Here is a 13,393-nt window from a genome sequence, read left to right on the forward strand (position 1 = left end):
TTAGAGCAGCCTGCATATATAAAACTACAACATAGATTTAAAAATATTGAAATGAACATTAACAAAAAAGTTGCAAATTTCTTTGGTTCATGTGAAGATATAATTTCATTAAATGATTGTAAACCAAATTCATTAATTGTTTTTGATGATTGTATTTTAGAAAATCAAGATAAAATAAAAGATTATTTTGTAATGGGTAGACATAAAAACATATCATGTATTTATCTTTCACAATGTTATTCAAAAGTTGACATTAAATTAATAAAGAATAATTTAAATATGTTATGTATTTTTAAGCAAAATAATCATTATGTAAAACAAATTTTTGATCATTTTGTAGGTTCTGATATGTCATTTAATGAATTTAAGGATATTTGTAATGATTGTTGGAAAGAAAATTATGGATTTTTAACTATGAATTTGATATTAAAAACAAATGAAGGAAAATATATGAATAAGTTTTCTAATATAAAATTTTCTTCTAAATAAATGTGGTGTATGCTTGATTTAATTGTTGATAAAATATTTGTTATAATAATATTTGCCTTATCTTTAGTGTTTATTTTTTTTATTAAATTTACAGAAAATAAAAAATGATGTGTTTGTGTTTAATTTTAGATTTACTTATTATTTTTGTTTTATTTATATTAATCATTAGTGTAGTGTTGATTGTGCTTAATCGACATAGTTTATGTTTATGTTAACATGGTTTATGTTTATGTTAACATCATTTATGTTTATGTTAACATATTTTTTCTTTTAATAAATGGATAACATAACTGTTGACAAAGCTAAAAAGTTAGATGAAATTGAAAAAAAATTAATAAAAGAATTTAAAAATCAGATTAAAATTGATGAAAATTATGAACAAATTAAACAAAAAGCATATGAACCAATAACATCTGCAATTGGTAAAGTAGAAAATAAAATTGGTGATGTTTTAAATGAAAATAAAAATTTAATGGATTTAGTACCTATTGTTAATCAATTTGCAAACATATCAATACCACAATCTGAAGAAGAATTTATGTTACCTTCAAGTACTCCATTTAGACCAATAAGAGAACAAATTATTGAAGAAGAATCAACATTTATAGATCCAAATATTGTTTCACCTCAAATATTAAATAAAATCATTGGTCCAATTGCACAAAAATATTTACCTAGAGCAAAAGATGATAAATTTGGTTTGTATTGGGATAAACATAAAAAATCATTTATGATTGGTGATAAAATAACAGTAATTGATAATGATGATTTACTTGTTAATGGTAAAACATATACTGGCACTCAAGGTTTATGGAGATTATTGACATATAAAGACAAACCAGATGATAATTTATATAGTCAAGATGATTTAAATAATTACTCAAAAATTTTATGGGAAACAGATTCAATTTATAAAAATAATGATCCAAGTACTAGAAAACCAAAATCAAGTAAAGGTAATAAATATATGAATTTGATTAAATTTATTTGGGATTCTAAAGGAAATATTGAAGGATCTGGTATAAGAAAATATTCAGAAAATAAAATTGAATACAGATATATTGATGATTTAAACAAATTAGAAAGTATAATCAATTATATATATGCTCAAGAAAAAGCTGGAAATAATAACTTTATCAATGAAAAAAGGGCTATTAAAGATTTTATTTCAAACAAATTAGATGAATTAATTGAAAAACCTGATGGTATAAAATATTTAAAAAGAATATTACCAACTATAACATCACCAATTATAGGTTCAGGATTATTAAATGATTTTATAAATAATTTACCATTTGAATTGCATGTACCTGGTTTTCAATATCTAGGACCTGGAACTAAGCTACAAAAAAGATTAAAAAGAGGTGATCCTGGAATAAATGATTTAGATAAAGCTGCTAAAGAACATGATATATTTTATAGAGATCATAAAGATACAGAATCTAGAAATGATATTGCTGATAAAATATTACAAGATAAAGCATGGGATATAGCAACATCTAGTGATCATGATATAGGTGAAAGATTAGTTGCTTTACCAACATCAGGTGCTATGTGGTTAAAAAGAAAATTTGGAATGGGATTAGAAATAGGATTAAAATTTTAACCTATATAAATGGAGAAAGTTAAGGTAAATTTAACTGATTATCAAAAATCTAAAATTAAATCTGCTTTTAAGAAAAATAAAAATTTGACTATACAATTTGAAATAGATCAATTTAAAAATGGTAATGATGTATTATTATTAACTAAAAGACAATTGAATAAATTAGAAAAACATAAAAAATTAAATACTGGATTAAGACTTGAATTTTCTTACAATCAGATTAAACAAATAAAAGATGGTGGTTTATTAAATGAAATATTAAATGTTGCTGATTATATTCCTGGCATAAATAGTTTAACACCAAAAGTTAGAAGAGGAGCTAAAGTAGTAAAAGACAATGTTATTCCAAAATTTAGAGAATTTATAAATTGGTTAGATCAAGAATTAGCTAATGTAAAAGGATCTGGATTAGATGAAAAAACATTAAAATATGTTAAGAAAAAAATTTCAACCCATTGACTTTAGCTGATTTAGAAAAATTATGTCAAAATATTAAGAATTTTAGAGGTGTTTTTATGAGAGATATGCTTCCAAAAACTGTTAATAAATTTGAATGTGGTGTAGTCAATTTAGATTCTTTTTCTGGTAATGGAACTCATTGGATATGTTATTATAAAAAAGATAAAATTAAATATTACTTTGATTCTTATGGAAAAATTGTTAATAAACCTTTTAAGGAAATTGTTAAATATTTAGGAAAAGACAATATATTTTTTAATGATTCACAAATTCAAAATTATAATGATCCACCTATATGTGGTCATTTGTGTGTTTTTGTATTAAATGAGTTGAATAAAAATATAAGATTTGATAACATAATCAATAAATTAATTCTTAATAAATATGGATTCATTAAATATATTTGATCTATTTGGTAGACAGAAAAAAGATTTAATTGAAGTAAAAAATGATTATATTAATTCAAAATTAAATTCCATTTTTAATGATATTAATAAGGATTTAAAAAACCATATTAAGAAAACTAATAATTTGGTTAATGCTATTAGTCTATCCAAAAATTATTTAAGTATTAATTCTAGAAGGATTGTTAATGTAAAACCAAGCATTAACGACTATGATGTTGTCATAAAATCTGAGTTAAATGAAGTTTTAAATTCTATTATTAAGGTTGGTAATGATCATTCAAAAACTAAACAGGATTTAAATGAATTGGTTAATTCATTATTTAATCTAAAAATGTATGTTGAAGATTTAGAAAAACAACTTGAAGATAAACTTGCTGAAAAAATAAGATTAGTAACTGCTGGATTAGCACAAATATTAGAAGATAAACTTAATACAGAAAACCAAGAAGATCAATAATTTTTACTATATAAATGGAGTTTATTTACTGTCTTAAATGTAAACAAAAAACCAATTCTAAAGACATTCAAGCAATAAAATTAAAAAATAAAAATATGATTAAAGCAAAATGTTGTATATGTAATTCAAAGAAAAGTTGTTTTGCAAAAATTTCTTCCTAATAAATGGCAAACTATAACTCATTTGATCTTTTTATTATCAGAAACCAATTTATGTTGACCAATGAAGATTGGAATATTATTTCAGAAAAATATGAATTGAATGAAGATATGATCAGATTGTTTCAAAATAAACTAAATTGGGAAAAAATTGCACAATATCAAACATTAAGTATACAATTTATTGATGAGTTTATTAATTATCAACTTAATGCTTATATTAATTTGGTTTGTAAGTATCAAAATTTAGATGAAGATTTTATTGATAAATATAAAAATGATTTGGATTGGGAAATAGTGTTACAATATCAAAATATATCAGCAAAATTCATCATAGATCATGCACTGAATATTGAACAGTTTAAAGAAAAAATGGATTATGACGAACTTGATTAAATTATTCCAAAAAGATTTATAAAACTATTCTTTATTACAAAAATTTTACTGGTTTTAAAAAACCTTTTTCTTTCCATATTTTTTTCATAAATTTCTCCTTAATAAATGGCTAATACTTATGAAATTGAAAGAGCTGAATATAAAAATTTTTATCCTTTATCTAAACTACATTTGAATGAACCAAACAAAAAAACTGAATTTAATATTGATTTTGGAGATGGTTTTTGTACATCTAAATTTCAATTTTATATTTCAGGAACACTAAAAAAATCTGATGATAGAGACTATGGTGCTACAGATAATGTAAAGTTGATTAATAATTTTGTACCATTCTTATTTTCAAAAATTGAAATTAGAAAACATAATAAATTAATTGAGGAAATTGAATATCCTGGACAATTAAGTACAATAAAAGGTACTGTTACTTATTCAAAAACAGAAGCAGTATCCAACATTTGTAATGGATTTCAATCAGATTTCAAAAAAACATTTGAAGCTGTGGGTAATCTATCACATTTTGGATTAGGTTTCTTTGAAAATGTTAATGTTCCAATATACAAAGGAGGATTCAATATATGTTTTGTTAGATCTGAAGATAATGATGCCATTTTTAGATGGAAAACTAAAAAAGTTGATGGAACTTTTGATGATACTACATTACCAAGTGCTGGAAAAATAATTATTGATGACTTTTTTATTAGAGTTCCAATAATTGAGTATAAAACTACAAGTAAAATTCAATATATTAATGAAATAACTAAAAAAGAAAAAATACTATTTCACTTTAATCATTGGCAATGTATTGAACAAAAGACAATAACTGGAAAAACAGTTAGTTTTGATATAACAAATATTTATCGAAACATCTATAATCCAAAATTTATAATAATTGGTTTTCAAAAAGGTAGAACTAATGATCAATTATATGACACTTCAAAATTTGATAGTATGTATATTAAAAATATTAGAGTAAAATTAAATGGTCACTATTATCCTGATGAATTAATAAATCTAGATATAAATATTGAAAAATTTAGAATTGTATATCAAATGTATCAAGATTATAAAAAGGTTTATTATAACAATAGTGAAATGTATTATGATCCAACAGAATTCATTGAAAATAGACCATTATATGTGATTGATACAACAAAAACTCCTGTTAATATTTCTGGTTCAAAGAATGATATTATTATAAATATGGATTTTGATTATGATATAACTGTTGCTAGTAAAACTAATTGCTATGTGGTTGTTGTGTCTGAAAGATTATTAGAGTATAATGTGATTAAAAATGATATAACTGAAATCAAATAAAATTATTATAAAACCACCATTTATTTACTACTTTTTGACATATTTTTCAAAATATTATTATATTTTATGAATAATGAGACTACTATTGGTAATTTAAAATTTGTTTCATAAAAAAATATTAATAAATAAAAATTTTTGATTTTCAAGGTCACAAGAAATAAATATTTTAAATTTTATTATTTAATAAATTTGTACTTACCTTATAGATATATCATACCAAATTTTATGAAAATATCTTTAAAAACAAAGAAGTTATTAAGGTTTTTAGTTTAAGGGTAGTTCACCCTAAATTGGAAAATTTTAGTAAAAACATTGATTTTAAACATCATTTTTCATAATTTTTAAGTTTTAGAATTATTCAATAATTTTTTACATTTTATAAATAAAATACAAAATAAGGGATAAAACTACCCTTAACATAAGTCAAAAACATTCTTTAATATTCAATGAGTGTATGTTTCAAATTTGGTTAAGATTGGTTTAAAAACACTCAAGTTATAACATACAATATATTTCAAATAATTTCATTCGATACTAACAATCGAATAATAAGTTGAAACATTCGATATTAACAGTTAAATTACTGAATAGGAATTCAAAATAACTCACACAAACATAAACAAATAATATTTACTGAACATTTCAGATTTATCAAAGCGTGCATTCAATGCACGCTTTCGTTAAACATCATTTGGTTTGGCAAAAAAAACTGTCAAATAAAACAGCACAGTCACTTAAATTTTTCTACACAAAATATTTACTGTACAATTCAGATTTATCAAAGCGTGCTTTAGAAGCACACTGTCCTTGAATATCATATGGTTTGGCAAAAAACTATCAAACAAAGCAGCAATCACTTGACCTTGAAAATTCTGATTGTTTTATAAACAAGTTATGATTACAAACAATATAAATAGTCTATAAATAGTTCAATAAATCACTTTTACTTATTAAAATATTAGCTAAAAACACTTGAACAATCCAAATATGGTGATGAACACTTCAAACACATTTCACTTCACAACACGATAGTTTCACAATTTTCATAGTTAATCTTCTTTATACTTCATCTTCAATCAATAAATAATAAACTTTTACCATCAATAAACTCTTATTTTAAATATTTCTTCATAAAACAAAATGAGAATATACATAGAAAATCAGCCAGTCGACAGAGCCACACCCATTATGATAGCTAATGACGAGATTTTTGCTAACTTGACACTTTTTTTTTGTTCAATCGGCTAGTTTCATTAGCTAACTATTTAACCATTGATTATACATTTTAAGCATTAATTATAAAAAACTTTTCGATTAGTTTAGATAAATCAAAATAATTATTATAATCCACACTGCAATTTACTAACATTCAACTGGTTATTATTTTATTCAATCACTTATTTTCATAAAAAGATCGACCAAACAAATTAGGCCATAGACTAATATTCCTTCAATAAGATTATATTTACAACACAATTTATTTTTGTTGATTTTTACATTATCTTTAATCATACAGAAATGTATAATATATGAAATAGCACTAATTTTTAACAAGCTTTTCATTGGTGACATTTATTTTCAATTTAAATCAATACTTATCTTCTTATCTTAAGATTATCATTTTTGATAACATTTCATGTTTAAGTTTAAAATTATTTAAAATGAAATATGGACTTGTAATACATCAAATATCATTAGAATTTTCTGAGAAATTCAAAACTTTTAATAAATTTTGAATAACTCAAATAGGAAAAATATTATTTACAAAAACAATAATTTAAATAAAATATTTAGAATATTTGAATAAAAAATTTTAAAATTTTACTTGTTTTTAAAAACATTTTGTTTTGTAGTCAATTTTATGTAAAATATAGACATATTCATAAAAATTTCATCAAAATTATATACTTTTTCTAGAAAAATATGAATATGTTAGAAATTGACCTAAAAGGGTAAAAAATATAGCATATTGTATAAAAAAATAGGAAAATTCATTTAATTTTTGAGTGGCTCCTTTTTTGGCCCAGAAGTGACATGAATATATCTACTTATATATATATATATATATATATATATATACGTCCGTGAACGCGATAACTTGAGTAATTTTTGTCCGATTTTGATGAAATTTGGTTTAAAGGTGTAAAGCGGGATAAACTTGAATGAGTTCGCGAACCAGCACGATCGGACCATGGGAACGGGGCTTTACGGGGGGTTTTATGGGGTAAAAATTGGTTTTTCTCACTTTTGACCCTCAAAACACAAAATTTCCCAATTTCTCTTTGGACCTTTTTAAAGAGCTTAAAAAAACAAATAATTTAGTATATAAAAGTATTTTTGTTCGATTATTAGTAACGGAGAACATTAAAAAAATTGTAAATTTAAAATTCCCATGTTATTCTTATGGAGAATATTGTCAAATGTTGTAGTTTGCTTGTTTATGAATATATTTTGATCAAACTTGGCAAATTTATTTATTTTGTACTAAGCTATCAATATTTTACTCAAAAACACACTTTATTAGTTTCCTTGTAGCAGCAAACCTAGGTACTCGCTAAACCTAATGTTATTAAAATATATTTAACTGAAAATCAATTCAGACAAATGGAAATTCGCTTAGTCGACAGGTTTGCTGCAGCGGGGGTATTTTAGATTTTTGAAGTGTTTACTCAATATTTTGTATGAAGTGAAATAAAACAATGGCCACTTTAAGAGAACAACCTGGGGATAAAATTGAAATTGGTTCTTACAGGCAATATATTTGTTCATTAAAAATAGGCCTACTTTCACAAGTTCCAATGGGCGGAAAAGCAATATTGTTTGGAGGAGATATTTAACAGATACTGCCTGTTGCTCCAAGCAATAAAAGGTTTAAATAATATAGCCTAGCATGCACGGTGGTATAGGGAGCATCCATATATAACAGTAAAACGTAGAGGTAGTTTCCGTTTCTTACAACTAACCAAAAATATTCATGTCGAAGATGCTGATGAAAAGTAATTTCGTGATTGTTTTCGATAACTGGGTAATGGAACCCTAACCAGTCGGAAAATAGTTAGGAATCAGCCGTTGATGTTTATTTGATAGAATACCTATTTAAAGTCAATCGCACTTTTAGGAAGAATACCACCACAAAATCTTACACTAGGCTAAAAGTAGTTTTTTTAATGTTGACCAAAAACAAATCTAGCGTTAAGTTTTGTCAATGGGATGCCTTTACCTTACACTGATTTTGTTAAACCTTTACAAAAAGAGCATAAACCTAGGAATAATAACTGGGTCGGGGTACTATTTTAGCGATTTTGACCAAGAACTGAACTTATATCAACACAACTGTATCTGCAAGCCACAAGTAAATTAAAAAAGCCCCTATTATTTCTATTTCTTCTACTTGGTGGTGTTCTATGACATTCCTATGTTTCCATAGTTTGCAAATCGGCTCTTTCAATGATTGCTTAAGAAATGCAGCACAGTGTTAATTCAGTTTTCTTTTTATCAAATTGTCCAGGCGTTCTTGCTTTTCCCATTGTATTTATGCCAACACAAATTCAAATAGTAAATATTTCATTTTAACGAAGTCAGTAAACGTTTGTAGCACACGCTTCATTCAATTTCAACTCAAATATTAACAGCAATTTAATTATCCAGCTGATCATAATGTAAACTAATATGTTCCTCTTAAGGATAGCAAGGAAACTTTAAAAGTCACTGGGGCAGAGCCCAAGGGATTTTTTCAAAATTGTAAGGTCAGTTTGCAAATCTACACACCTAGACGAACATTTTGTTATATTTAACATTTGGGGTCAAATCTTATTGATGCCTTATTGTTCACAAAGTTTCATGTTGCATATTAATAATATAGAAGATATTTATGTAGTTTGACAAAATATAACAATTAAAATTAAAAATTAGAAAGCAAATCACATCCGTGGTTTTAAAACCTTTAAAATGAGATATTTTGTAGCTTTTTATATTAATAAACAATGCCGTAATATGCTTCATTCATTTAGTTTGCCGTTATGGGCAGAAAATCCAAGATGGCCGGTGGTCCTGCCGACTCTTAATACGAAATGTATAGCTTTAAAACATATTAATAATTTAACAATATGATTTATTTTTAAATTATACCCGGACTTTAAGTTTATTTACTTAAAAAACCTTGCTATATTTGAAATCAATAGGTAAATAAGAATTTTGACATAGTCTAAAGCACAATAATGCAGAAAGGTTACACCTTACACTAATGAAAAATGTCCCTATTGTTAACTTATTTACTAATGTAAATAAAATAATAGCATCCAACAGCATTAATAATTGTTATGAACCTGTGAGTTTCACGTAGCATATTTTACTATTAATTTCTGGATACTGTAGAAGACATCCTACCTGTGTAGACCTTAAATGTTTTCAAAAGAACACCGTTGATTGAACCATTCAGAGGGTACAATATCAAATAAACTACACTGTAAGATTATATTTCGTTCCTTACTTTTTTGTTACTAAAATATAATCATAAAATATGTTACAGCTTACAATAAGTTGTCCTATCAGTTTGATCTAGTTAAACAGTAGCCATATAGGATATAAATTAGCAATTTGCATCAGTGAACTCTCTCAGTGGTTCAATTTAACCACATTTATTTAGGTTAATCTTGTTTTTGGTACCAATAGCCAAAGGTACCACCTTACCAGTTGCATAGTTAAAGGCATTTTAATTTACACGACAACCAGTTACTCTTTCACCCTTGTTAAAAAAGAAAACCTGTGCATACCTTACTTTTTATAATAATCACATTGGGGTTTTTAAGTAGGCTACAATTAGCTAAAAATAAAAATAATTAGTAGAAAAAGGCAAAGATTTTAAAATATCAAATTTCTCATTTCAATTTCAAACTAAAACTGGGTTACTGAACATACTATCAAATACTATCAAACAATCAGACTAATAGGATCATATTTTGTTCGATTTGTAAGTAGAAACAATAATTGCTAACAAGTTTGCAAGAATGAGTTAGTTTCTTCCAAACGATTGACGGACAAGAACAATTTTCTGGTCAAGTTGATCGGATTTTCATCTACTGACAACCAACACCTATTTTCAGTAAAAGCTTGACTTATTTCGGAATCTATCACTCAACATGTCCCTTACGCACTCTCATATAAAAAAAAACGCATTCTCTACATTGTTGGGATTACCAACAATGTGCAGATTTTACATACTTTTACATCCTACTTGTGGTTATTGCATGAATACGGATATCCCGCTTTCCTGTATCAATTTGAAAATAGTTATACAAAAATAATTGTTCAAATATGAAACTAAAGAAAGTTTATTTTAATACATATAGAAAATACTTTTTATTTGAACCTCGTCTACTGAAGATTTCTATTTGGTCTTTAAGCGTAGCTTATTAAAACGATAATAGCAATTCTGCAATTTCAACGCAGCTGTTGTATAGGCTTCACCTCAAATATTAAGGCATACTCCTGTAATGTTTTAATTTAACTTACCGGTAACCGTTTTAGGCTATGTTATGCCTAGGCTAGGTTAGGTTTTTGTTAGATCAATTGTAATAAAAGTAGGCCTATCTCGCATTTTTCATAGTTTAAATATTTCTTAATGCTTATTAAATTACTAATGTAATAATGTTTTTTTAATAGTTTGTTTTGTAAATAGGTGTAACCAATAATATTTCTACCCAATTACCGTACCTAGGTTAGCTTACCCACTTACCGTATTTAGGTTAGGTTATCCATTGAAAATATTTCAGCAACACAATTACAGTTATAAATATACATTACTATTTTATTTCACACACAAAGGGATAGACATGTAAATATAACAACTAACTAAATAATTAAAACATATTTATTTACAGTATTACATTTGTTTGAATGTTTGTTTATTAGTCTACAATAGCTTCTCTGACAGCTCGAGCTCCAGCCGACAGCAGCTGATGGATCACCGACGATCAAGCGGGCAGCGATGACGTCAGGCTGCCGGAAAAGGAAGATAACTTTTGGTGGAAACATCTGGGTTTAAAGTTCTAGAACATTCCATGGTCTCCATAGCAACCAAATCGGGTATAAATACAGCAGTCCACGGGCCAGTCTTCACTTCACGAGTTGACAGTCAGCGCTGCGGGTGTAAACCATTTGCCAGGCGCAAATAAAACAATAATTAATAGTAATCAAATTTGTATTTGTGAAAGGAAATAAAAACAAAGAATAAGGTCAGTCCCAATTGTGTACTCATTTGAAATATTAATAAGGTAATTTGAATTAGACAAGTAAGTAGGATAGAAATTAGAATAGGCCTACACACAAAGCATTTGTCAGGCCCCGGCAGACCGCTGGTGCTGCGGCTTTAACACTCAACACTCACGCACATTCGGTAGTTGTCTGGCACCTTTTTAAAGAGTGCTGCGACCGAAATAACACTTACAAGTAGTGGCACTAAACAATTTAACTCCATACAAAGCATTTGTCAGGCCCCGGCTGACCGCTGGTGCTGCGGCTTAACACTAAACAAGCACGCATATTTGGTAGTTGTCTGGCACCTTATTTTAAGAGTGCTGCGACCAAATAACACTTACACATAGTGGCTCTGTATAACTTAACATTATATCTCACATTTCACATATTCTGCAGTTAGGATAAAATCAGTCACGTGGCAAAGAATCCATCCCTGAGAAACCTTGATAAAAATACAAAATAAAATAAATACAATTAAATGAAATTCAGAATTAAGTCATTGAGACGTTACACTCCTCTGTTTAGTTGACAATATGGATGAGTAACAAAAAAGTTTGTTTTCTAGAAACCCATGTTTTCTCATCGTGGGATGGAAATGTTTGATTAATCATGATTATATTAAAATGTTGAATGATAACGAATGAAAAGGAAGAAGGGTTAAATGAATATGAGAAGCTTAATCACAACTTGAAAAGCAATGAAATATAAACGTTGACTTATAACAACAAAACAAACAAGACGATTCAATAACCATGCATTATTTTTAATGAAAATGATTCCTTCCAAAATATAAATGTGATAAGAGAAATGAATAAATATATCTCATCTTGGTTAATGCTCCTGCAAATTTTGTTCAATTTGTATTTCTTAAATACTACTCGTGTCACTACTAACGTGCCCCCTTCGGCATTTTAAGATATTTTCTATGGAACCATCGTTCAAAGGTTTCATCGCAGCATATAACCTCTTTAAAGTCCAAAACAGCCTTAACACATACATGGCAAGAATTATAGATCGTATAATATAGTGTAGGAATAGTGTACAAATTAGTCTCCGTCTACAAGGAGTAATCTACTGTAAAGACAAAGCCTAAATAGAAACTACTCAGTCCACCCTTGGCTAAGCTATTTCAGCATAACTTATTCAGATGTGTAGCACTTGTTATAGTGTGTTCTCTTGCAGAGCAAGGACTGATCTAAAAGGCAGTATATTAATGAAATCCAGATTGATTAACCTCTCAAGTAGATCGTGCAGACAATCACAATTTGTGTAAATGTTTTGATTGGAGGTTAGATTATCATTGCCATTGTTTTTGGGTTAATTTATTCATCTAGGCTGATAGGCTGAAATCAATACCAAGCTCATTTATTTAGAATATAATTCAGATTCACCAATGGTCGAATAGATTCACAATTCAAAAGGAAAAATATAGTCAAAACCTGTGCTTGTGGACGATTGAAAACAACAGTGTACCATATTGTAAGGTGAAATAAATAACGACAATACCTCACCAGTAAAAATCGACCAACCTAGTGAAAAAGCAATATGACTTTATCATCAATCAATAATGCTGTACATCAATGTCCGTCGCTTGATTTACCTACGTAGTTAGGTATATTGTTAGAGGCTACTGTCACATACTGACAGAAAATACTTGCAGAAATACTACAGAAGTTATTACCATTTTGTCATTAATTGAGCGAAGCTCTTATACGTCGACTCCTATGCATTTCGTAATACGCAAACTCCTCCCAGACGGCTGAATCAATAGTTATAAAATTTTGCATGGTGATAAAGACCATATCGGTGAGTGCCAACATCTGTATGGCGTTAAATAAGTCTCTCAGGA

The sequence above is a fragment of the Macrosteles quadrilineatus genome, unplaced genomic scaffold, assembly GCF_028750875.1.
Source record: "Macrosteles quadrilineatus isolate MER2022 unplaced genomic scaffold, UCM_ALF_1.0 Scaffold_1__1_contigs__length_201487025, whole genome shotgun sequence".
Classification (NCBI taxonomy): domain Eukaryota; kingdom Metazoa; phylum Arthropoda; class Insecta; order Hemiptera; family Cicadellidae; genus Macrosteles; species Macrosteles quadrilineatus.